This window comes from Manduca sexta, chromosome 2, assembly GCF_014839805.1.
Source record: "Manduca sexta isolate Smith_Timp_Sample1 chromosome 2, JHU_Msex_v1.0, whole genome shotgun sequence".
Taxonomy (NCBI): domain Eukaryota; kingdom Metazoa; phylum Arthropoda; class Insecta; order Lepidoptera; family Sphingidae; genus Manduca; species Manduca sexta.
Genome location: NC_051116.1, coordinates 6515594 through 6542523, shown reverse-complemented (window position 1 = coordinate 6542523; position 26930 = coordinate 6515594). Strand labels below are relative to the sequence as shown.

At 35.8% G+C, this 26930-nt stretch overlaps 1 protein-coding gene across 1 annotated transcript in view; it reads left to right on the top strand.

The window, feature by feature from the left end:
- Positions 1-2722: 2722 nt before the first annotated feature.
- LOC115456367 (homeobox protein OTX1) overlaps positions 2723-26930 on the top strand; it is a 71774-nt gene continuing 47566 nt past the window's right edge. Inside the window, exon 1 of the mRNA XM_030185390.2 lies at positions 2723-2964. The gene's annotated coding sequence lies outside the window, so the exon portion shown is untranslated. The remainder of the gene's footprint in view (positions 2965-26930) is intronic.

The following is a 26930-nucleotide window of genomic DNA, read 5'->3' as shown; positions in this document are numbered from 1 at the left end:
CGTTTAAAAAACATTATAAGTAGTGCTTAGCTTATAAATGAAATATTTGACCAGGGTTAACTTGCTAGTTGTTACAAAAAGATTTAAAATAATTATGAAGTCATAAATTTAAACAAATTTAACGGATCTGAAAAGTTCGAAATTCATAAAAAGATACTATTTAAATGAGTAAAAAAGTAATGTTATTTGAAAAAAATCTAGCACAAGATAATTTTCCTAGAACCGAAACAAATATACTCGGCTTATGACAGACCCGTTTCATTTAAAAACATTATAATTTCAAATAAACAAAATCTAAGATAATTACATGCTTAGTTTTATACTTAAAAAAATCATATCTAAATCCCTTAACTATATTGTTACAATAAAACGGAGGTGTGATGCGGTAGCCGCTCGGGATTCCAACAAAATTTATAACCGCCATATCAATTAGATGTCTTCAAATTACGTATTCACAAATGTTAATTTGCCGCGCTTTTTCGGTGTGCCATCTTTTGTCTCGTTTGCCCGTGGGTGTCATATGCAGTGAGGGAACGAGACGGACTACGTGTTCTTAATTTAAAAACGGTAAAGAAAGTAAAGGTGTTGCCACACTGCGTGGCGAAGAGGTTATATTAGAAATTGACCACCGACATACGTGCCTAATGATATTCATATTTTAGGATTCCTTATGAAATTTGATAATTATAGATCAGTAGCTAAAGATTTTACGACAGCGTTAAATAGGGGGCAATTTTTTTTATTACTTATATACTGATTATTGTTTCCTATGTAAGTTTACACAATTTTAATTAGATTATTCATTTACATGTCACAAATTACACTACATAAGTAAATATAAAACGTATTTACATAAAGAACAAGGAAAATATATATATATAATAATATAATTTAAAGAGAACAATATAACCATAATAATCAAATGTGACAAAATAACAGTATCCATAATGCTAACTAAATCACTGAACAAATTTTGATGTAATTTGTTTAAATCGAAGATGACAAATGCTACTTTATGCGGAATAAACAAAACACAACTATTTGTGATCTCTTGTATTACATACAGAACCCAAACCGCCAAACAAATTTCACCCTTAACAATATTTTTATTGGGCTAGCCGAGCGGGATGTGATATCATATGCACTTATTTATTTAATTTACTAATACCGATGCGTTTATGACGTACGTTTATTTCTCACAACTCGACCCGGGAGTCGAACTTGGAGCTTCACGGATCAGTGTGCGAGCTTTCGTGTAGGAAGTGATTTAGTTAGAGAAATGTGTTCAATTCTCTTTATGTGTATTTATGTGTTATTATAACGGAGTCGTAGGTTATGTTCATACCTGTAGTGTTGAATGGTAGGCACTTATACAAAAGGTATTTACCAAACTTATCAATCGTAAAATGTAATCTCTTGCGACTCATGTGCATCTTTCAAAAATACACAAATTAATGAAATATAAATTATCAACAATCCTCCTAAACATTTTTATACATTTAACAATTATTATTCTGTGAATTTCGCCATTTTTAAATCCATAGATAAAACAGAACACTTAAAGGTTGACACCTTTTCTCATTTGCCCAGAGATTATTTTTAAAAAGAAAGATTATCTTTTAATCTACGTTTACAATAATCGTTGGAATAATGGACTACTTTGTTATTTTAATAGCAACTCTTTTACTGTGACATTTTTATCATTTTATGCTAAAAATGCAACTATACATGTTTAGTGCAAAGTGAAAGTTACAGGTAGCGGGTTTTATTTCCGCAAATATATTTTTTTTCATTACTCTAATTAGTTATTTGGTCTATTTAGAATTAAATAGTAGTGACGGTTGTTAATAGCATTTTTCAAATTCAAATATCTGATTGTTCCAACCACGCTTTGGAAAAAATCTTTTGCATCATTTATTGGGCGAATGATCTTACTCTGAAAAATACATAAAGTGTCTCTACCTACCCCTTTACATAATAAAAAAATCGCCACGCGCCCACCAATAAAACAATAGAATAGTTACCACCTGTCCATTCAGAGAACAGCCATTGTTAACACCAGAACAAAAGATGAACATAATTATTTTTGTTCTACTGTTTTTTAATCCGACCTCCGTGGAAGGAACCTTCTGCTTAGCGCCCCCGGCGACCAATAAGGTGGCTGATCGAACCCGTTTTGGGAACACCTAAAAATTCCATTGATTTCTGAAAATGGAATTTTTATAATTAGTATAAAGCTACTATGCTGTACTGTTGTTGTATTTTTTATATGAGAACAATCCATACTAGCCCAATAAAAAATTAATTTTAAAAACTACGTCACCGATAGCTTAAATTATGTCGCCGTGCCAGATTGCTTCCCCGCGACTGGTTGGAAGGACCAAACAAATCAAAACGGGAATGAGAAAACCGAAAGCTCTGCCTCCTCCAAAAGCTGTTTTTACTACAGGCAAAGTAATACTCAGGCGATGACATTCTGAAAACAAATTTCAAACGGATCAATATCACTTAATTAAATTTTACAACCTTTTTAATTACCAAGGACTTAGCGGCTTTATATCTTAATTACTTTAAACACCAATACTGGCAGCAAAATCAAATAAATACTTGTTTAATAACACTCGATCATAGACAAAAAAAAAGTGCTGGCCGAATAGATAACAAACATTTCTTTTTTTTACCTGAAAATTGTCGGGGTGGGGCGCGAGGCGTGCGGGGCGCGCGCGTACGGCAGTCGCGGCCGAGACGCACGCCCGCGTGTAGCTCTGCGTCGTACAACGAACATTATCGGGTAATTACGTAGTGATCACAGGCCTAAGTTAGTACGGACGGTGTTCAAAACTGATTATAATGTCATGCAGATAAGATATATCGATATAGCAGTCGTGTCGTGTGTTGCAGTGAGTAGCATACGTTTAAAGTGTATTCCAGTGCTTTTTGAGTTTGGATTTTTGCGTTAGTGAGGTAAGTGTTTTCGTTTTTCAAGTTGTGGCTATTCGGCCTTGTGGCATATTCCTGATTTTGTGAATTGGTCGTGTGTTATCGTTAAAATATTTTAGCAGTGTTTGATTATATGATAATTGTCACTATAATTGACAAAAAAGATACGCCTACCCACATATTCGGAACATTTTATTGATAACAATAGAAAACAAAATTTACCCCCATCAAATGCGTCGGGCTATTTATAAAAAGAAAATGTTTATTTTTAATCATAAAAATTTAATCGTAATAATTTATTTTTACAGTAAGTAATTTGATCAAGGTAAAAGTTTTTCCTCCATGAAGGGATAATCGTTTTTATCTGTATTTTTCGTGGAAATTGGTAATTAATCAATAAATTATAAGGAAGTCGTGTCGAGCAATGGCTACCTACGCTAGGCCTATCTGCAATGTCAACACACAACAAGATAACATTACCGAATTATCAAAAATGTTAATCTGCGATTAGTACATGATCGAACAATTACAATTAACCTTTACACGCTTAGCACAATAAAAAAAAAGTTTTATCAACGCCTTGGACGAACTGATTTCGAGTAATAAAAAAAAAACTTTATTGTCTTTGTATATCGCGATATCTTTAAAAAGTGTTCTTAATTCAAATCAAAACAATAATGAATTATACCTGTATCACACAATCAATCTTGCTTATTTAAAATGAATGCCAAAAACATTATTCATTTTAGCAAAATTCTTTTAATGTTCCGCAAAGATAAATAAATCTTACAGCATAACATCCGGAGATTAGCACTATTAAATATCACTTAATTAACATACGTATTTAATAAATCACAGACATTTTTGTTTAAAACAAATATGGCGCACATCTTTTTTTTTATGAAATTATGCCTTCATACATAAAACCTATTTTCTACGTAACTATTACTAGTAGGGTGTAAAATAGAATACCTTCGTGTAATTCTTTTTTTAAAGCTTTGTTTGTTGACGGAAATTCCCTTTTAATGATACAGCGTATAGGTATTAGAAACTAAGAGAACCGTATTTTTTTATAATCTGTATTGCACCATTTAATTATATTTGTTATGTAACTAAAATTAAAAGCAAACATGACTGAATCAGTACGCCATTGTAGTATTTTGATACGAAATTCGCGATAGATCTTTAGTGTATCAAAAAACATCTTTTTAATTACTTTCTAAATTCTAACTTAATTTACTAAATTTGAAGTCGTTAATTTTCTGATAAAAACAATACCTTATACTCAACTCTTTGTTTTTAAAAAGTACCTACTAATTAGAGGTAGGCCTATTTAATGCTTAGACTGCAATGTCGGAAAAAATATGAAAACACTAATTTAAACTGTTTTTATTTTGGCCATCGTGAAGACTGTTATTAAGAACTTACTCTAATACACAATGTTTCTATTTAGAAAAGAAAAAACCTACGTCTTTATTCTTGGAGCATCAAACTGAGTAACATATAATGCCATAGTTTTTTATATCCGCCCCAAAAAAAGGGGTCAAGCCTACCGCAATATCGGACAATTCCAATTCAAGACAGCTCAAATATATTTTTCAATCCGAAATCCTTCATTATTTGTCTGACGCGGTCATGAACCTAAAACCTCCCCGTCTACAATCCACGAACGTTGTCACTACACCGAGAGACTTAGACAAAAAAAAATAAACCTGCTATAACCCTGTGATATAACTTATCATTCCTGTTCACTTTCGGGAATGAAAGGAATGATTGAATGAAGTAAGCAGGAATGCTGAACAGATTTTGATGGAATCAGTAAAAAAATGACTAGATCGTAATATAGATTATTTTTTTATTCCGGAAAAGTTGATATCTTTTTGTATAAAGTATTTTACGCAAACAGAGCTGCGAGCCCCACGGTTTAACTTATAACTAGTTGTTGGTCTCGGCTTCGCTCGTTTTAACAGCCTTTTGCACTACAAAGGTCTCTAAAACACTAATGAATCACAGCGTCATCTATACGAAGCCAGCGTCATCTATTTAACAATTAATCTAAATAAATCCGTTATTTCCCCTAGGTGCAAATATCGGGATAAAAGTAGCCTATGTGTTAATCCAGGACGTTCTATCCGCGTGCCAAATTCCATCCAATTCAGTTCAGCTATTACCACGTTTACTTCTAACAAACATCCAAACATTATTACAAACTACCGCATTTATAATATTAAGATTATGAGTAATTTATGATACGCACAGACAAACATGGCTATATTTTATATCAAATAACATTTGAATATTCATAGATATTGCGTAACAGATATAATTAATGTATATTTTAACCTCTAATATGTCACGCTTAGAGATAATATATACTTACCAACATTTACGTTAAAAATAGGGCTATCAAACGAGCAAATGGCTCCCTAGATAAGTGATCTCATAAACACACTAGTTAAATCGTGACTTGAATGAAAGGAATAGAGACTTTCCCGCCCTCACATCCACCACTAGAACTCCTGTAAGCCAGGATCACCAGTGGCATTATATGACACCGAGCAGGGAAGCTCGGCGCGTCTCAGGGAAAACTAATATGTCATTATCCCGCAACGAAATTAAAAAGCAATAGGCAATAATAAGTAATTTAAAATGAAACTATTTTTTATCACGGTTTTTATATAATTATTTTCTCCCGACCTTTCGAAGACTGCATTCGTGGTCACGGGGTGGGCCGAAGCACCTTTCATTGAAATATAGAAGTTGGACCTTGTCTATGTATGGTTTTTTGTTTATATAGTTTTGTTCCCTTTTTATAGAGTAAACGGAAACATATTTCCCCATTTCCTAGCGGCAAAAATAGATACTATGATGGGAAATGTAGATACTATGTTCTAAATATAGCTGGATTTACTATCGCGTGTGGGTGACGGCTTATCCATACAATACTTGAATGAAGTTAGTTTGTATCAGAACGACTTATGATAGCTTCTTTAGTCAGACAGATTATTTAGGTTATGGATTAGGTGCGTGTTCGATTGTCTAGTTGGGTAACAATGTATGTATATTCCATGATTTGTCCGAAAATGATCCAAAACTAGGATGAAAAGATGAAATCTAATCTTTGGAATCGGTGACTGATAATTCTTGTAGCAGCATTACGTTAGTCCTGAATACTAACCCGCTTTTACCAATGGAAATTATCTTGTGAAATGTGAATTACTTTGTTTACTTATTCGAACATTTACATTAAGAAAAATGGTACATATTTGTATCATTTTGCAACAATAATTATTCAATTATTTTTTTTATTTATAATTTCTCCCATCGTTTTGAAAAAAATACAACCTTCATGGTCACTCGCGATCACACGTCACAAAAAACGCGATAAAAAAGAAAAATAGTCTCATTTCAATGTTTAACATTCGCGTTAACATAAAAATCAATAATTATTAACTATATTTATGTCTCATATAAAATGCATTGCGCCCGCGCCCCTAAACAATAATAATTCGCTATGCGTGCTAGGGGCTGGCAGGGGTGGTAAAATATCTATTATCAGTATGAATGGCTATTGTCGATGTGTAATTTGTTAAGGGGTGGCTTTACATGAGGATATTTCATTTGTATTTTTTTATAAATGACATTCGCCTGATGGAGCTATTGGTTCAGAATTTCTATTTAAAAATGGACTGCAATGCGCTCTTATGTGTCTTAAATTTCGTCATTACGCTGTTTACATATCACGCCTGTATCCCCAAAGGGGTAGGTAGTGCAACTACACCTACTTTTCGCCAAGTTGCTGGCCGAACCAATCGTCATATCTGTCACAAATTAGTGACTTCGGGCTAGTAACAATAACCAAATGTTACTGCTTCTAATGTTCTTAAAAATAATGCGGTTGTTGGCGGAAGACGTAAGCCGGCAAGAATCCGGTTATATGGATCCTTTGCCACTAGTAGATATAAATATAATCTTTCCAAAAATATATTTAGCAGTAGACATTCTGTGGTTGATGCTAGAAGTACTAGCATATTTCGTCATATTAAATTTTAAAGGCCGAAATATCCATGATTATTAATTATTTTTACGTTTTTCTTTCAACTGCGAGAACTAATCACTAACTAGACGTGAATTTAAATTCTTTACTTGCCAATACTTGTTTAGTTACCCAGATTAAAGCCGAAACAAAATGTATGAAAATGGACCTTGAGCTACCACCTTAATTTGTATAATTAAAAGTATAAGAAATGCATAGAAATTAATAACACCATATTTAGATTACATTCATCTCGCTTCCTTTGTAGTTTAAATTTGCTGGTGGTAGGATATTTTATATCCGCTCGGATAGCGACTACTGTACACAAGGTGTTAAAACCCGCTATAGTAGCCTACGTAAGTGTCGCGTTCCGGGATCAGCCTGTCTTTAACCGGTTACAAGAAGCCAACATAATTGTGTCGACTGTCGAGGGGTAATCATCTCTCATCAGTCGACATTCTATTGGACCCCACACCACTTATCAGGTGCAGTGGGGATTTCATTTCATTTACATATCACTAACATGAAACAACTTTTATACTATAAAACACTTATAAGTAAAATTCATATAAGTAAGGCAGAATAAAATATGTTTTTTCTTGCTTCGGTGTTCTCCGAGCGTGGTCTTAAGAAATGAGGGTTAGAAAGTTTCATCTCCAGGTAGGCAGTGGCTTGTATATTCTCTTGGCGGATCGCTTGCTCGTTTGTCAATGCATTAAAAATCGCATAAATAATGAATCCCTGCTAGCTGAATTTCGGTCACGGCAGCCAATTTTAAAAGAGATCAGCCACACAGGAGATATTATAGTTAGTGTTGCCCAAATTCAGTCTTGGTCTTGCAGTCTTGGTCTTGTTCTTGCGTTTTTGCAAGACCAAGACCAAGAACAAGACCGCGTATTTTTAGCAAGACCAAGACCAAGACTGACCGTGCAAGACTTGAGCAAGAACAAGACATAGCCTGCAAGACTCTTGCGTCTTGCAGCTAGGACTTAGCGCTATTTCACTGAGTAGTTAGGTGTAACAGTTCGGTGTATAGGTAGGTACGCTTAGGAATTCTATGAGACGCAAAAACTGTATCAAAGAATATGAAAAACTGGACCTATGCTCATTACGACTAATACCATAAACATAGCGAATAAAAAATATCTATTAAAATCAAACTGAGTGCATGCATAGCTATGTTTTAACCATCGGCACTTTGATAATGCGGCATCAAAGGTTTTGTACTTACTTCTCAAAGAAATTTGCCGCTTTTCGGAAGTACATGGTTATGATACACGCGCCGGCGGCTTCTTTTGAAATCTAAAACAATCGTTGCCGCCACGCCGAAATCATAACATTTGACACTATTTGATTGCCGCCATAGGGCGTAGGTATACTCATGCAAAATAATTTCGAATTTTAAGAGTACCTACAGGTGTTCCAAAGAATAAATAAGTTTCAGAGTGCTTAGAATGAAAATGAATACATTATACTGATCACGCAAGTAGTATTATGATTGGGATAAAATGGTAAGGATAGCCCGACTAGAAATTTAAAAGTGCGACCAATGGGGCCCCTCTTGGGCTTCCCTCTTGGGGCCCACTTTGGGATGTCACGCAAAACCCTCTTGGGCCCCCATTGGGAAATCCCAAATGGGCCCCCATTGGGAAATCCCAAATGGGGCCCAATTGGGAAATCCCCATCAGATCCCAATCTAAATTTATAAAAAATTTCAAAAAATCAAAAATAATTTTGAATTACGGACTCTGATGGTACTATAACTTTATATTTCGATTAGAAAGTGAACTATTGGTTGAATGCATCCTTGTCGTCAGTTGGGCTCGAACTCGGGTCCTCTTGATCATCAGTCGTTCACGTTACCACTGGTCCAAGCGGGAATATTACATTCGTCGCTTTGTTTGATGTACATCGAATCAACTAGATGATATTACTAATATTGCGGTTAAATGTTTAATATTTGTTTCTGTTTTTCGTTTAACTTAGTTAGATTTATTCAAGCGGAACTATTAGCAATAATTTACTATTTCAAAGTTGGGATTTCCCACTTAAATCCCACTCAAGCCCAAATTAGGAAATGTTAACAATAATTTTTCATTTTTACTTTGGGATTTTCCCACTTTGGCCCCACTCGGGTCCCAATTGGGAAATATTAATAATAATTTTTCATTTTTACTTTGGGATACAATGATAAATCGTAAAACTCTTTTATTAAATTTCTTATAAGTTGAAGGTTCAATCTCTTTCTAGACAGATAAGTATTGTTCTTTAAAATACAGACAAGTTATTGTAATTAATTTGTTTTTTTACATGTTTTAGCAAATGTAAGCTTATAAATCATAAATGTTTATTAAGAAACAGTTACTTCCATGGAAAACGACATATAGGTCAGTTGATTTTACGAATTTCTTATCAAATCTTCAGTTATTTATTAATCTGCTTGATCTTTACTATGGCTATGTTAATTCAAGCTCACAATGTTCCAATTCTAATACGTTTTTCTAAGATTTAAAGTAAACTTTAATAAATAGTAATAGACTAATAGGTAATTGCAAGACTTGCAAGACTCTTGCTGCAAGACCAAGACCAAGACCAAGACTGGGAGCGCAAGACCAAGACCAAGACCAAGATCAGGTGTATTGGCGCAAGACCAAGACCAAGACCAAGACCAAGACTGGGAGCGCAAGACCAAGACCAAGACCAAGATCAGGTGTATTGGCGCAAGACCAAGACCAAGACTGGCTAAGTCTCGTCTTGTTCTTGCATTTGGGCAACACTAATTATAGTGCACAAGTCTGTGCAACACACAAGCACTCTCTGTTCTTTCACTCTCATAGTCCGGTGAGAATTCCGAGATGACCGGAGAGAGATCAGGCAGAAACAACGACTTTACGTGTTTAATAAAGAATACCAGCCCCGTATATTATACCACAGCTGACTGCCCACTGCTGCACGGGTATCTACTACTGAGAGGGATTAGGTCTCAGTCCACCACGCTGGCCTAGTTACGCCTCACATACTTTCGAAATTCTTTTAAAGAACTTCTCAGGTATGCAGGTTTCCTCACGATGTTTTCCTTCACCGTTAAAACCAATTCATAAACATAAAAATTGCATAATTCCCAATAATTGCTGATTCAGATTCTTCTAACCCCACACGATACAGTAACTACCAAAACAATAATGGCAAATTAAACTCAAAAACTTGACAATTGTGACAGAAAAAGACGGATATAAACTCTAAATTCACTAGTTTTGGGACACCCCATGCCACACCCATGGGCTCCCTTGGGCGTGGAGGGGCGGCCGCCACGCCTCCAGTAACCCCTATAATAATAATCGTAAAAAACTTATTGTTTGGTGTTTGGTTTGAGGACAACTTTATGATGGGTATTTCTTTTAATTGTATATTTTTGTCGCTGAGCGGCAGGACTATACCGGTATGAAGGATATTTATATTGACAATTAATTGTTGGTTGTTAGATATTTGTATTCGCAAGGATGGCGACTACTATACATAAGCTAGCCCACGTGGGTCGCGTTCCGGGAGCATGCTTTGTATATCCGTTTTCAAACTGGCCGGCATAATTGTGGCGACCGGCGAGAGGCTATCTGCCAGTATCCTCAGATTTTTTAATTCGATAGATACATTTCGTGAACCATAAGAAACGCTCAAAAGTGGCAATAGACTAGTTCGGAGTGGCACAGACTTCAGACAAATATCTGTAGGTTTAAAACCCAAGGGCACGCAAGTCTGACTTTTCTAAAGTTCTACATGTTTATTCTTAGTGAATTATCGCTTGCTTTAACGTTAAATGAAAATATCGTGAAGAAATCTATATATCTTAGAAGTTCTGTATAAGAATTTTGAGGGTGTGTGAAGTATACCAATCCGCACTAGGCCAGCGCGTTGGACTAAGGCCTATTCCCTCTTAGTAGTAGACGAGGCCCACGCCCATTGGGGGACAGTATATAATACGGAGCTGATATTATAAAAGCGCTCAGACCATTTTTGATCAGTGAATTATCAAAAATCTTTCATTTTACTAAATCTTCCATTCTATAGGCTACCTTATATTTCCAAAGATTTCATAATTCGAAACACTATTTCGTATTAAAGTTCAAGCTTCCACATTCGATTATCAAGATCATCCGACAACCCTAATCAAATGACCCATCAAACGTTAATACGGTAAATCTTTTTAAAATCACTAATTAGCCAACCCTGCCGAGTTAGGGCTGCCACCCCATCATTAACAAACAAACATGCGTGGCTAATTGGCCGTTCCGTTTGAATCTAAACATTGATTGTCGGAGATGCATCGCTAACGAGTAGATTCTGATAATAAATATTCTATTTTCAAAAAGATTTTATTCTTTTTTTTAGTTTAAAAAAGTTTTATTGTTTTATGAGTTTAATTGTGTTTTATAAAAAAAAATACGTTCTTACACTGATTTTGATTACTGAAGTAAATAGAGGCATAACTGACGTTTTGTCGGATCCAAGAAATCACATGTGCTTTACATATCTAGAGAATCTAACCTAGACTGTTCACAGTTCAAGTACGCAAAAAAACCGGGAAGCGTTAAAACTAAAATTGTGTAGTTTTATTTTGTATTTAATGCAAAGATCTTTATTCGGCGATTTTCGTCACTTTCGCGGTATTTACCGGAATTTTAAGGGCATGTGAAGTCTACCAATCTTACTAAGGACTAAGGCCTAATCCCTCTCAGTAGTAGAGGAAACCCGTGCCCAGCAATAAGACAGTATATAATACAAAGCTGATATTATTTATTACTTATAAATTTCGAATAGATAGCGTCTAAAAATACGTTTTGCGCTTAATATCAACATCTCAGGCTGACGACCTCTACCTGTGTTTTGTAACGAAAAGTGCGGGTGGTGTTACCGTTTACGGGCTTTCTTATTTACCACCAAGTAAGAAACTTACTCATATCCTTACATATAAATCAAAGCCGCGTCTGTCTGAATGCAATAAACTCAAAAATTACCGAAACGATTTCGATGAAATTTTGTATCGACATAGTTTGAGACCCTGGGAAGGACATGAGCTATTTAATATTTTCATTCCGGGAAAATATTCACGCGAAAGAATCGATATACAGGGTCATTTTGACATCGCGTTACTAAATGAAACCACATACTTATATACTTGAGAATAACAGTTTATAATAAGTTACTTGAGCCGTAGATGTAATATGAAAACGTGTAAGTTTCGAACAAATAAATATTAATAAAAAGTAATTTTAATTTTACGCGCCCTAAAGCCACTACCACTACTCTAAGAGAATTCGTTGCAGCGGCAAAATCATACTTTCCGTCAGAAATATACCCACGCGCCCGCCATATTCTTATTAAACTACAAAATGATCAAAAAATCATAAAACTTCAACCAGGATTTTCGATGAAAATATTCATTATTAATGGATGGTTTTTGGCACAATGTCAGCAAAGGTGAAGACGAGTATGTGGTTTCATTTAGGAACGCAGCGTCAAAATGACCCTTATATGTACTACACATTAGATTTGGCGTTCCGAACATTCACTGTGTTCAACTGAATTGAACTGCAATCCATTGACTTGACTTTACTATGGTCAATATCAGCTTGTGGTTGTGTACGGAGTGCCGCTTATGATATAAGAACTCGAATCTAAGTAAACCTGGATTTTAATAAATAATATTAGTCAAATAAGTAAAATTTTTTGTTGTTCAAGTGAATAAATAGGTTATAACAGTGACGTTTAGTTGCCATTTAAGTTCAGATTTTGAACAAATAGTTTATATGGACGTTCGTGTCTGTAGAATATACGCCAATGCGCGAAAACTAGTTTATAAATATAAAACAAATATCAACAGTACATTAGTCTTAACGTTTAAGATCTTGCGTCAATGAATGCATCACCAATAGATAAGAGATAACCGCTATCCACCCCCTAAACGCATTATATACGCCAATACAACTAAATAATAATCTAAATACTTTAAAACAACATAATCTGACAATAAATCCGGCATTACGCTTGTAATTTTTCTCATTTTATATAAATATATAAAATCACTACATTCGCATCGTTTTTTAATAATATAACGATATGTTATCGATAATTGTCGATAATTTTGTGCGATAGGGAGCCATTATCGGTGGATTAGCGGATAATATCGACACTAGTGATAATCTCGATTGATCGTTTTGTTTAATGGTAATCTAATTACGAAAATTGTTTATCGAATTGTTTGACTGTTGTCACGTGACCTGGACTACTGTTTGGACATTTTCTGTGGGATGTTTGTAACTGCGTATTTTACTGGAGTATTTTTCCGTTTTGTATTACTTTTATCATATTGACTATGTATAGGTTCGATTAGGGTTGTGTTTTGAACATTAAACTGAAAAAAAAATTGGCAAAAGAACATTAACTTTTTTATATGCTTCAACGAGCTTAATTCGACCTTATTACTAGGAGCTAAGAGTTCAGAATACGCGCCAAGACGTATTTATATAATACGAAATATAAAGTAATTTATTCTTACTTAAGAGGGTCCTAACAAAAGGAGACCTGACAGGAGGAAGAGTTTCTAACAAGCCTCAGTTATAATTGGTAATATTAAACTGTTCATAAAACATAATTAACCGCCATTATTAATAAACTATTCTAAAAGTTTTTCGATCTATCGCAAAGTAAACCAATCAGAACAATTTTTGACATGTATTCAAATGAGTTATTTTGGATTGGTTCATTCACGGAATCGGATTGAAGATTGAGATTGGGATTGTTTATTGAAAACGGCTGTAAATCGAGTTTCTTTTGTTTTCATAAGTCATGCAGCTATTCTTTGGTTCCTTACATTTCTTTTTTTTTATTGTTCATAACAAATTATAGAATAAAGTCCTATGTCGTGTTTGATTGAACGCCATATACTATCGACGGATTTGATGAAATTTAGTATGGAGATACTTTGAAACCCTGTAATATAGGGTACACTTTATCCCGAAAATTTTTCGCGCAGACGAAGCCGCGTACAAACGCTACTATTATATAAGGTAATAACGAGCTAGGCTTAAAATACCATGAAAAACCATATCTATTCCCATCAGCGATTAGAAATTAGATTTATATCATAATATCATTAGATTATCAATATTAAATATGAACTGATAAGGAGTTACTTTGGGTATATCTTATTTTTCCGTCTAGTGATGGTTTTACCATGGAAACTAAATAATACCAGGCCTGTTACACAGCCCACTACTGCACGGGCCTCTACTGAGAGGGTTTAGGCCTTAGTCCACCACGCTGACCCAGTGCAGGTTGGTAGAATTCACATATTGAAATTCTTATGAAGAATTCTCAGATATTCCATTGCGCTCGCCATCCTGAGACATGAGATGTTCAGTCATTACACTGGCTACAATGTCCTTCAAACCGGAACACAGCAATGACTATACACTGCTGCTTGGCGGCTGAAATAGACAATGCGGTGGTACCTACCCAGGCGGACTCACATATGAGAGACCTGCCACCAATAAGTTTATTGTAGATATTGGCTATCTCGTGCGGCTCATGTAGTCACAGGATATACGTCGCCCTCTTAAAACTAAGATGACCTACCTCAACGAAAGACAATTAGTGGGAAAGTATAAAAAAGATTTGCAATCAATACAGAGGGCGGTCGTTGGAAGTGAGAATTTTTGTTTCTATTCTATAATTTTGTGTTTTTCTCGTCTTAGGGTTATACTGCCGTGCTAAGATCAAAAGCACTATATCAAAAAAAATACAAAATCTTGATTTTTATGTCGTCAGACAGCTTAAAGAAATACTCATCCAATGAACTTACCTAAATAACGGTATCTTGTTTAGAACTTGTTAAAAAAACCTTCAAAGAATTTTCTCTATCTCAGTTTTACATAAAAAACTATAAAACTATATTTACAAATCTTTGATTATCTCGAAATAAAGATTTCCCTGACATACCGCATTTGCGCTTAGCACGACAGTATAGAGCATGCTTTGAAAGGCCGCTCTTTAACAAAATCAGAAAATATATTAATTTTGAGTCACTTTAGTACTAAGAGTGCGATGTGTTCTTTCGGTTAGAAGCCATTGTAGTCATAAGGGCATTATTACTTGAATAACCTGCCCACTGCTAGTCTAGTTAAATTAACACTGTTTTTTGTTTTTTATCTTTTTATTTACTTCAACACACAGCCATTACAGGTTACACCCAATTCGACTGGCGGAACTATAATAACATAATAACTTACAAGTTTTGAATATATCATGTGAGTTGTATAGATTTTAGTACGCCATTTGGACGATTAGGATGCTCTCACTGTGCCCAAGATGATTGGACCCAAGAGCGTCACAGCCGATGGCCCAGGGTCCAGTTGATATGAGGAATGAGAAAAGTATGAATTGTGGGTAAAGTGAGAGCACATGGTCCTTCCCCACTCCCTCTCCCGATTTAATAATAACATAAAGCAGAGCGTAATTAAGCGTACGGAATATTAGGAATGGAAATGGTGAACTCATTCAAGTTTCGACGTACGGGAATGATCGATCGAGCAAGTCAAGTCAAGACTTGGAATTTGGTTGCTTTACATTTGGTAACTTTTTTAGAATCTCTAAGAGAGGGGGGAGCTGCCCTTCCCTCCCCCCTTGACGACGTCCTTGATTGGACCCAAGTTTCTCAAAACGACAAGACAACCTCTTATCACCCCCCAATCTCGTGATGAAGCGTGAATCAAAAAACATGATAGTAGTCATGTCACACGCTATCATGATGGAAGGCATGTTGATAACCCGATAAAGGTGCGATTAGCTCCAAATCATGTACCATGTTTGTGGTTAATGAGGTAGATAATGAGTGAGGTGTGGTGTTCAGGGTTTGGGCAAAAAATGCCTTATGGACGGTGATAATTGCTGTTTCTTAGGGCGTTTTTTCAATGGCAAACTTTTCGTTCCTCGTCATCCATAAGGTTGACTGGGTATGTTAGATTAACCAACTAAAAAACACCATGTTGGGTTCCATCAGCTCTTTAAGACCTTACTCGGAGGTTTCATAGGGCCTATACATATTGCATAGATTTTTCGAAAGCATTTTCGATAAGCTTTCTAATTGCAACATACTCTAACTTTAACGGTGAAGGAAAACTGCGTGAGGAAACATGCATACCTGAGAAGTTCTCTTTAGGAATTTTGACGGTGTGTGAAGTCTACCAATCCGCACTACGCCAGCGTGGTGGACTAAAGCCTAATCCCTTCCAGTAATAGAGAAGGCCCGTGCAGCAGTGGGACAATATATAATACAGGGCTGATATCATTATTATTATATACCCAAAATCATTTTTTTTTTTAAATAGACCAATTTTCTATTTTATATAAGTTTTTCTACGCGAGACTTGCAACATTTGCAACAATCAAAATTGACATTAGTTGACCGCCATATTCTATTGACGTGCCGTGACGTCAAACACAGCGGTTAATGAGCCGGCGCGTAAGAGCCAATTTATTTCCAATCGTATGACTCGACATATTTTTAATCTGCCGTCGAAACTAAATTAGCGGTAATGTTAGAAAAATAGCCCGGCGCCTTATGACTTTATTAGAACCTTGTGTTGCGAAGAGTCTGTAATTTATACTAGAATCAGTTTGTCAGTCATCTTTAATATTGGATTGATTTTTGAGATGGGGATCAAGGGCCTTAACTGCTGTAGATCAGTAACTACGCGTCCCTACAATCCGATTCCTACCGGCTTCCCTTTTAAGTTTATTTAGGTACGTTTATCTTAGTTTTTGTTTTCTATTAAATTGGTCGCGATATTAACTAAGGCATTTTCTTGCCTCGGGTTACCTTTTTAAAAAATTCGCTCTTCGCTACTGTTGCAGCTACAAGACAATTTTCTTAGGTGATTAATATTTTTTGCAGATTAATGGACCTTGGTAACAAAGTTTTGTTATGTATAAAACTGAGTTCTTTGCCTGCGACTCCGTTTGCATGAATTATTTTTTCCGGGATAAATATTTTCCAGGAATAAAAGTAGACGGCAGCATTCAAGAGGAATATAGCTTTCTATTTGTAAAATTAAAAACCGGTTCAGTACATCCTGAGATAATTCAAACAAATTCTTAAGCTTCTAATTGTAAAATAAATAAAATATTGTGTAATATAAGGCTAACCGGTTAATTATTTTTGGCAAATCGTTATCAATAAAAGGAATTGCCGGATGTTTTATGTAACGTACCTTATCATTAGAGGTAGCCTGATTAACTGATAAGATATATAGTTACAATCAACATATGATTCATTTGTATGTGAAATAATAAGTGCATGCTTTATAGTGTGACATAGTATTGGTGGTATGAGGATTTTGGTGGTATGAAAGTGGGGGAGGCTGTTAGCAAGAGCTCTTCCTCCACCGGGAGTGCTTTTAGTAACGCAGTGGTGGAGTTCTGGCGTGTTCATTTTGAGGTCCCAGAACTTCACCAAGGTGCAGATGGGGACCAACATGGGGTTTTTAGCTGGTAAAAGGCATACCCTGCTTACTAGGTGGGGATCCAGGAGGATATTGCCCATGAAAAAAAAAGGATATATTCGCCCGAATAGGGACCAATGTACGAGGTGTTAAAACCCGCCATAGCCAAGTGTCGCGTTCTGGGATCAGTCTGTCTAATGTATATGCGGTTCCAACAGGCCGGCATAATTGTGTCGACTGTCGAGGGGTGATCATCTCTCGTCAGTCGACATTCTATTGGGCCCTATTTACCATCTTATTTATCATCACCGCCCCATTATTGCGAATTGTGTAACCACATTTCGCAATAATATCCATGTGATAGGAAATCATGGTTGATTTCCTATCACATTATTTATTATAGATTACCACTTCAGAGAATAGATCTTCAAAAGGGATCTCAAATTATATATACTAGCCTAGATTTAAAAAGTTTGGCATTTAAACTTTATTCGTAATGTATATCGGTGGCCTCAACTAACATTTAGTAATCGTCTTACGGGTCCATTAAGCCATCCTTTACCATTTCATGATATGTTTATCAAACACAAATTCCAATCCTGCGCAACTCTGTTAATGTTAAAATATTATTGTAACTACGTGACTTGAAACAAGAAAATCAAATTGTCATTTTGCCGGGAAAAATATCAGCTATTGATAAAAGTTTTATCAATAATCATTAAGTCAAGATCGATTTAGGAGATAAACCAACGAACATATTTTTCTGTATATCAGTAGATATTAAAATTGTCTAATTTATACCAATATTATTAATGCGAAAGAATGTGTCAGTGTGTTTGTTAATACGAAAAACATTAACGAATTTTAATAAAAATTTTGAACTAATTTTAAACTACATTTTTGTCCAATTTACTTCTCATAATAATATGGTCTAGACAGCCTACCATATCTAAAAAAAAAACAAAGAAAAAATATTCTCTCATAAATAGTTTCTTGTTTGAAAGCGGCGATAGCCTAGTTGGTTGTGGAACGGACTGCCAATACGAATGTCCGCAGTTTCAAAAACCTAAGGCACACACCTCTGTATTTTCTAAAAATTACGTGTGTATTCTTTGTGAATAGGGTACCGGACTCATCTTTGTTCTTTACTATTGTCAAATATTTACATAATATAAATTATAACACAGAAGGAATTATTAAAATCCGGTAAAAAATCAACAAGTTATAAGTCTTTGAATTTCGGTGGAAGGGGTAATTAACAAGAAACAGAAAAGAGACGAAATATCCACATGTGACGTCATCGGGAATTACGACGCGTGCGAAAAAAAAGAGATGAAGCGATATCCCCACATCGCGCCCACTTCTGCACATTACAATATTTTAAATATGAATTACTCGCTCATTTTTTAACCAATTGTTATGCAGTTTTCGCAGGAGTGCTTCTTTTTCGTATTATTAACCATTACATATAGAATAATGTACAAAATCAAGCATAGGCCGGTCCCCTCTTGTCGCTTTCTTTAGCGGTGAAGGAAAACATCGTGAGGAAAGGTTAGTATGCAAGTGCATACCTGACAAGTTCTCTATAGGAATTTTGAAGGTGTGTGAAGTCTACCGATCCGCACTAGGCCAGCGTGGTGGACTAAGGCCTAATCCCTCTCAGTAGTAGAGGAGGCCCGTGCTCAGACAGTATGTAATACAGGGCTAATATTATTATTATTACAAATAGTTTAACCTGGTTTTCGAAGCCGGAACCTCGCATTTAGCTCGAGTATAGTCTACCCAATTAGGCAAACGATAACACAATGTACGGTCAGTAAAATCTATTTACTATATCTATTGATACTGACCTTACTAATTGGATACAAACTTGACTCAGCATTAATAGTGACTACCGTATTACACAGAGAAATAAAAAATATCGTCTGTCCTTTTCTAACTTGGCAGGAATGATATGAGAATGAAAGAGAAGGTATATAGTTTTTGTGTGTCGAAGCTCGTTTGCGTTAACTTGCTTACGTAAGCATGGCGCTTGAGTGACGGATTTAGAAGTTTTGTGGGACATGATGCCCTTAAAGATATCTAATCTATACTAATACTAGTTGACTCGACAGACGTTGTCCCGTCTTAACTATGAATTTGCAGCGCGCATTCTGTCAATCGCTGACGGTTATTTCGAACCACTGACAGTTATGTAAAAGTAATATTGTAAAGATTTCTTAAATTTTCTAATTTTCCGCGCAATTTTTTTCTTTTTTCCTTTCATAAGAACCTTCTCCTGATAATAACAAACAAAAAAAAATAGTGAAATCGGTCCAGCCGTTCACGCGTGATAGCATGACCAAGGGAAATAGGGATTCATTCATTTTTATATATGAAGAATTTGTTTGTTTGTAATATAGAAACTATAATAAATATTAATTGTAATATTTTTATTCCCTGAAATAAACAAGGCGGCAAATTCTAATATAGAAGACAATCAAAAACTATCAAAGCAACACTAGAAATCATGAAAAAAAAAATCGTGCGCCATTGCCCCTTTTTACGTCACCCAAAAGGCAGATGTTTGCAGTACATAATGTATTGTTAATAATTAGCAGGGTCCTTCTGGGCCCCGGGGGGCGTATTCAAACGCCCCTATCACAAAAAAAATATTAGCACCCGTTAACGTGAATAATAAAAGTAATTATTGTCTATGCTCCTGTGGCGGTCGGACATCTGTCACAATTTGTGGTTGAATGACCGAAAGAGGTTTTTTGTAGCTTAAATAGTTTGTAATATGACTGCCTCGGTGGTGTTGTACTGCATGCGCGGTACAGCAGCGCTCTAGAGTCCTGGGTTCGAATCCTGGGTTGATGTGATATTTGGGTTTTTCTGCTCAGTATCAGCCCGGAGTCTGGAATTTGTGTCCGATATGACGATAGGCTCGTTATCACATCATGGGACGGAACACGCTTGGCTAAAAGTGGGTGCTTTGGCTGCGCCTCTTCATACCTCTTCGTGGATATATGTGTGTGTGTGTTTGTAAGAAATATTAGTTCATACTCTCACCTTTTATCGTGGGGCAGAGGTGCAATAGACGCCTACTTTTATGTGTATTCTGTCCCATAGTAGGGGCGAGCCTATCGCCGTATAGGGACGAATTTCAGATAGAGTAGAAAATGCCTCAAGAGAAGAATCAAACCCAAGACCACAGCGTGACAATCGTAGCCTTACACTAAGCCACTAAGACAGTCAGTGTTTAAAATAAATACCACTAAATATTGGTTTAAAAAACAACCTAACAATAATATAACTTCAGAACGCACGCATGTTCCTTAAATAACGATAAAAGTAAAATCGTACGCTTTGCTACAATTAACGAAATATATTGATCCACACTTACCGGAAAAGAGTGTGTCACGCAACACATAAAAAAACAAAATTGGCCATAACTAAAGTAGGCCACACAACGTCTACTGAAAAGGGAATTTTTCTACACGGCAACACAATCACGCAACACGCTTGTTACTATCACGTACATTTTATTCAAAAATGGAATGAATTGCTTTTGTTCGTTACGTTCTAAACGTCACGTTTGAATGTTTGTTTTTTTTTAATTGTGTTGGATACTCGTCTTTTGAGCTTTGGGTTGTTAACGAGTGTACGCTATGTTGTTGGATGTTTTTTTTTTTATTGACTCTAATGCTGTCCCTCTGATAGGTTTTTCTTGCAAATAGTTATTATTTTAAACTTGCAAAAACAAGTAGCAATGAAGTGTAGTGATTCGTCTATCTTATTATGTATGTGTGTGTGTGTTCCTTATATAAAACCATGTAACAGAATGTAACAGAAGTATGTTGTCGTATAAAAGAAGTAATAAACATTTACTCACGATCTTTGAATACGTATCCCGAGCGCTCAACCTTATAGAAGCAAACCTCACCACTTTATATTGGAGACTAGGTTTTGCTCGCGGGTCCGCCCACGTAATAAAGTTGATATGGGATAGCCTGTAGCATTCAGGAGTAATATACCTTCCTCTTAGTGAAAAATAGTAAAATCGGTTCAATAGTTCCAGAGATCAACCTCTACTTTTCCTCTTTATAATATTACTAGCGACCCGCCCCGGCTTCGCACGGGTGCAATGATGACTATTTAATGGATGTTATTATTATACATATAAAAACACTCTTTCTATTAAAAAAAACCGCATCAAAATCCGTTGCGTAGTTTTAAAGATTGAAGCACACATAGGGACAGAGAAAGCGACTTTGTTTTATACTATGTAGTGATACATAACATGAAACAATTGAACATTATCAGCCACATATCCAAAATACCTAGTCTTGCCATAAATATTGTAATAAAGAAAAAAGAAAATTGTTAACTGCAAATAACATTTATTACTTTTACAGTGTGTCAGTTTAATACATAAATATAAAACAATTAAAAATATAAAAAGCTTATTCGAAGTGGTCTCCATTGGCTGCAATACAGTCCTTTAAACGATGAGGCCAGTTATCAATAGAAGCACGCACTCTTTCCATGGGAAAATTCTTCACTGCCAATCGTATAGATTGTTTTAGGGACTCAAATTATCATGGCGTTTAGAGCAAGCTGTACTCTCTAAAACTGACCACAAATCATAATCCAGCGGATTAAGATCGGGACTAGACGACGGCCAGTCTTCAGCTCTGATGAAGTCCGAAACGTTCGATTCCAACCAAGACTGCGTGGACCGAGCTTTATGACCCGGCGCCGAGTCTTGCTGGAAGGACCATACTTGGTTATTGAACATGGTGATGTTAAGGGGCTTAACTACCTTCTCAAGAATGGTATCTTGATACACTTGTGCCGATGTTTTGATACCTTTTTCACAAAAATATGGCTCAGTCACTCCTTCATAGCTAACACCCCACCAAACCATCACTGAAGTCGGATAATGTCCACGTTGCACTCTGTCGACTAATTGGGAAGCTTCCTTAGAGCTTTGAGCATAAATACGGTCATTTTGTTTGTTAAAATGTTGCTCAATTGTAAAAATTTTCTCATCCGTAAACAAAATTTTTCTGTGACCTCCCTTTGCGTACCGCTTCAGTAGTTGTTTCGATTTTACCACCCTATTCTTCTTTAAATTATCAGTTAAGAAATGGCCAGTGCGTCTCTTATAGGCTGCAAGTCCTAAGTCATCTTTTAAAATACGCGACATGGTTCTAGGTGCTATCTTCATTTCCCGAGATAAAATCTTTTGCTTTCGGACAGGATTTCTTCGAATTCTTTCCCTTACTGCTTTGACCACCTTTTTCGTACGAACACTACGTGGACGGCCAGATCTTTTTCTGTCACAAACAGAGGAGGTCTCATTGTACCTATTAATAGCCCGGTACACAAACATTTTACTAATACCAAGTGTATGGAGAGTTTTAAAAATTGCATTTGGCTCCATACCTACTTTGTGTAATGCTATCACAGCGATTCGGTTCTCTTTATCACCCCACACCATTTTAATATCGCAAAATATTTTACAATGTATTGGCGCCAAAATGAGAAAACACAATGAACAATCGTATAAAAATGACAGATTCGAAATTCAAATGTAATATTTTTTTATAATTAAGTGTAACAGTATTTATGGCCAGACTAAGTACATCGACGATTGAAAGGCTAATTGATTTAAATTACATTTTTTTTTCGAAAATGTTTGATTATTTTAAAAAAGCATTGAAATAATGTACTAATTTTAAATATGTATGAAGCTTAGTATTGCAATAAAATATTACGTATACTGTAGTAACAGATAAAATAAAATCCCAACTTCTAATCGTACCTACTTTCTATTTAGTGTCCAAAACAACCAGAAAGTTTTATCTCATAAAATTTAGTTACTATAGCACTAGACCGGTAGAACGCCATAAAATCGAAAGACCAGTTGGCATAAACTTCGTTTATGTAAAACTTGAAAATGAATACAAAATCAGGCTTACGTTTATAGCTACGGCTTCTCTGCCCACAGAGACAATATCAGTATAGTGTTGCCAACGGCTTTGTGTGAGAAACATAAACAAATATCGATTTAATTTTCAAACATGTAACCTTTTACGGACCTGTCAGAAAATCATAAAAAATAGCGATCTGATTTTATAGTCGAATAGTTTTGGATCTGCTATTATTACTCGGCAAAATCATCGATAAATAAACGGTGGCAGCCATAATATAAAAGAAGAAGGACCTGTTAATTAGAGCTTTGTTTTGGAGGCAAGGAAACGGGAATCTCCGAACACTACAGAATATGCGGATTCGGCTTTTTCTAAATCTTTGGATAACTCATGAAGTCAATAACCTCTAGGGATTCTTCTTTCTAAGTGTTATATTGTTTTGACTGCATTTCATACTTTGCTGGAGATTTCCTTAATATTAGTCGGAATGATTGTTAAAAAATCGGATTAAAATCACTTCAAGAATAGATTGTGGTTCAAAGCACTAATGTTTATTATTGACACTATACATTATATTAGTATATAGTCGTAATAAATATTGGCATTGTTTTCATCTTGTGCAATTCAATTAGGTCTATGTTCGCGTTTATATTCAACAAAATTCCATTCCTGATTTCCTTATTTACTTTCAACTATCTTAATTCATGATTGTCGTTACAAAATTGAATGACAAGTCGAGCTAGCGGCTCGAAAATGATAAAAGGCAACCGCAGTCTCCACATAACATTAGCAACTAGCAATACCATCAGAACTTATTACAAAGCATTGACAATACGACAAAGTCGCAATACCTAGTATAAATACCTAGTACAAAGTCATTCGACATTCCTTGCACATTTAAACAATGCGGTGGTATCTTCTCTGGACTCATAAAAAGCTCTCGAACATTCCCTAACTCGATCCAAAACATCCACAATATCTAAACCAATCAGACATACTTTATTCCACATAACACAGTTTACTCCGTAGTCAAGGAACATTTGTACGCTTTAATACCGGCTAAAAAGTCAAAGGCATCTTTAAAAGAGCGTAAATCATGTGTTTACTTACGAAGCCAACCTAGGTCCCAAATAAAACCTTACTGTTGCTACTTCGCTCGCACTCGCTGTTCGTATCTTTGTTTACTAGGCGGGAAAGGCGAAACCACGCCTCGCAACACCCAATGCGTCTATCTCGCTCAGTCACGCGCGGCGTTGTTCCCCTCTCGCTCTAACGCCGGTATCGATTTTCCCCCGGTTTGTTTACCCGGTCAAATTCCGTTGGTGCACGTTGACGCGATGCGGGGTTATTAATCTATGTTGACTTTTTATGGTTGGTTAATATTTTAAAGGATATGTTGTCAGTGATTTTTATATTCAATTAGTATTTAGGTTCCGTGTTTATTTAAGAAAAAAATTGTTCGCAAGTTTTTGCTTATAGCTTAATGCATTATAAATTTTATCCTAGTTAGATATGTTACAATTGTGACTCCAGAGGATGATAGTTCATATCTTATGTTGTTTTCTTAACCATTTTTTTAGTAATGTAGCCATTTTTGTACTCATAATTTTGTTTTTAAAAGGCCCTTCTTTGTATGAAAGACGGTTGTTTATTGCTTCCAGACAGCATTTCATTATCAATTTCAGATGATTTCTTATGTTTACGCGAATGATAGACATTGAATAAACCTATTTTTCGCATTTTGTCGCGTATTTTTAATTATCATTTTCTTTCGACGTTTAGACCTCCGTGATCATGAAGGCTGCAAAGTGCTTGTCTGAGCTGCAGTCTTCGAAATGTCAGGAGTAAATTATAATATAAAAAACCGCGATAGAATCTATAAATAGTTTTATTTCAATTTCGAATATTAAATTGCGAAGGTATGTCCACAAACTCCGTTAGTGTACATACTTGTATCTATTATTTTAAAAGAAGAATTAGAAATAACTTTTTTTATATTTTTATTGCTTTGAATGACGAGATGGGCTTGCCGTTCGCCTGATGGTAAACGATACGATCGCGCAAAAACAGTAGAAACATCAACACCTTGAATTACAACTTATTGTATGGTATTCCACTGCGCTCGCCATCCTGAGACATGAGATGCTAAATCTTATGTCCAGTAGTTACACTGGCTACAATGTTCTTCAAACCTGACCACAACAGTGACTATACACCGCCGCAAGTCGGTGCCGTCAAGTCGCAATGTCTATTTCCGCCGCCAAGCAACAGCTTGGCGGCGGAAATAGACATTGCGGTGGTACCTACCCAGGCGGAACCTCATCTATGAGAAACTTACCACCAGTAGGATGGATTACTATTTTAGGATACAGGCGAATAATTGCGCGGTAGATAATTAAAATCTATCAGCTGACAAAGGGACAACTATCACCTATATCCAAAACTAAGATCACCTATATCAAAAACTCCTGATTTAAGCTAGCGGATGGCAATAATATAATCTTTCCCTTTGTCACATCTTCAGAAAGTCAACCCATCTTACTGAACCATTGATAACACCGGCTGATTTTATACTGTATAAGTAGACTTACAAAACGAGCGAGACTTCCGATTTTGGAAAACACGACCTCCCATAAACAATAACAGCATACAGAACTTTGAATTACAAACTAGGCACTCGTCACCCCGAGACATGAAATATTAAGTCATAATACCCAGTAATTACTTTAATATTTAATTCGTTCGAACGGGATCACAACAGTGCCCGGCCACTGGTGCGTGACGGCAGGAAGATACATCACGGTGGTATCTTCCTAGACTAACTATCGTATGCAAAAGACTTAGTAATAAATTTATCGGATAATTTACCTTCTAATAATATCGAAAGCCGCGATAGCCTCGTTGGTTGTGGAATGGACTGCCGAGACGAATGACCCCAGGTTCAAAACATAAGGGCACGCATATCTGACTTCTAAATTGAAGTGTGTATTCTTTTGGAATTATCGCTTGCTTTAACGGCGAAGGAAATCGTGAGGAAACCTGCATACTTGAGAAATTCAGTATAGGTATTTTGAGAGTGTGTGAAGTCTACCAATCCGCACTAGACCAGCGTGGTGGACTAAGGCCTAATCTCTCTCAGTAGTAGAGCAGAGCCGTGCAGCAGTCGGACAGTATATAATATAAGGCCAATATTATTATTATTGTCATTTATATATAAACAATTAACAACAAACAACTGTTGTGTTTCGGTTTGAAGGGCAGTGTAGCCAGTGTAACTACTGGACATAAGACTTAACATCTCATGTCTCAGGATGGCGAGCGCAGTGGAATACCTAACAATACTTTGTAATTCAAGGTGTTGGTGTTTTTACCGTTTATGGGCGGTCGTATCGCTTACCATCAGGCGAACGGCAAGCTCGTCTCGTCATTCAAAGCAATATAAAAAATGTTATTCTGGCTGCACATTTATAATGTCTTATTCCTTCTACATATTCATTTTTTTGGTAATTAAAAACTTATGGCTGTAAATATAAAGATGAT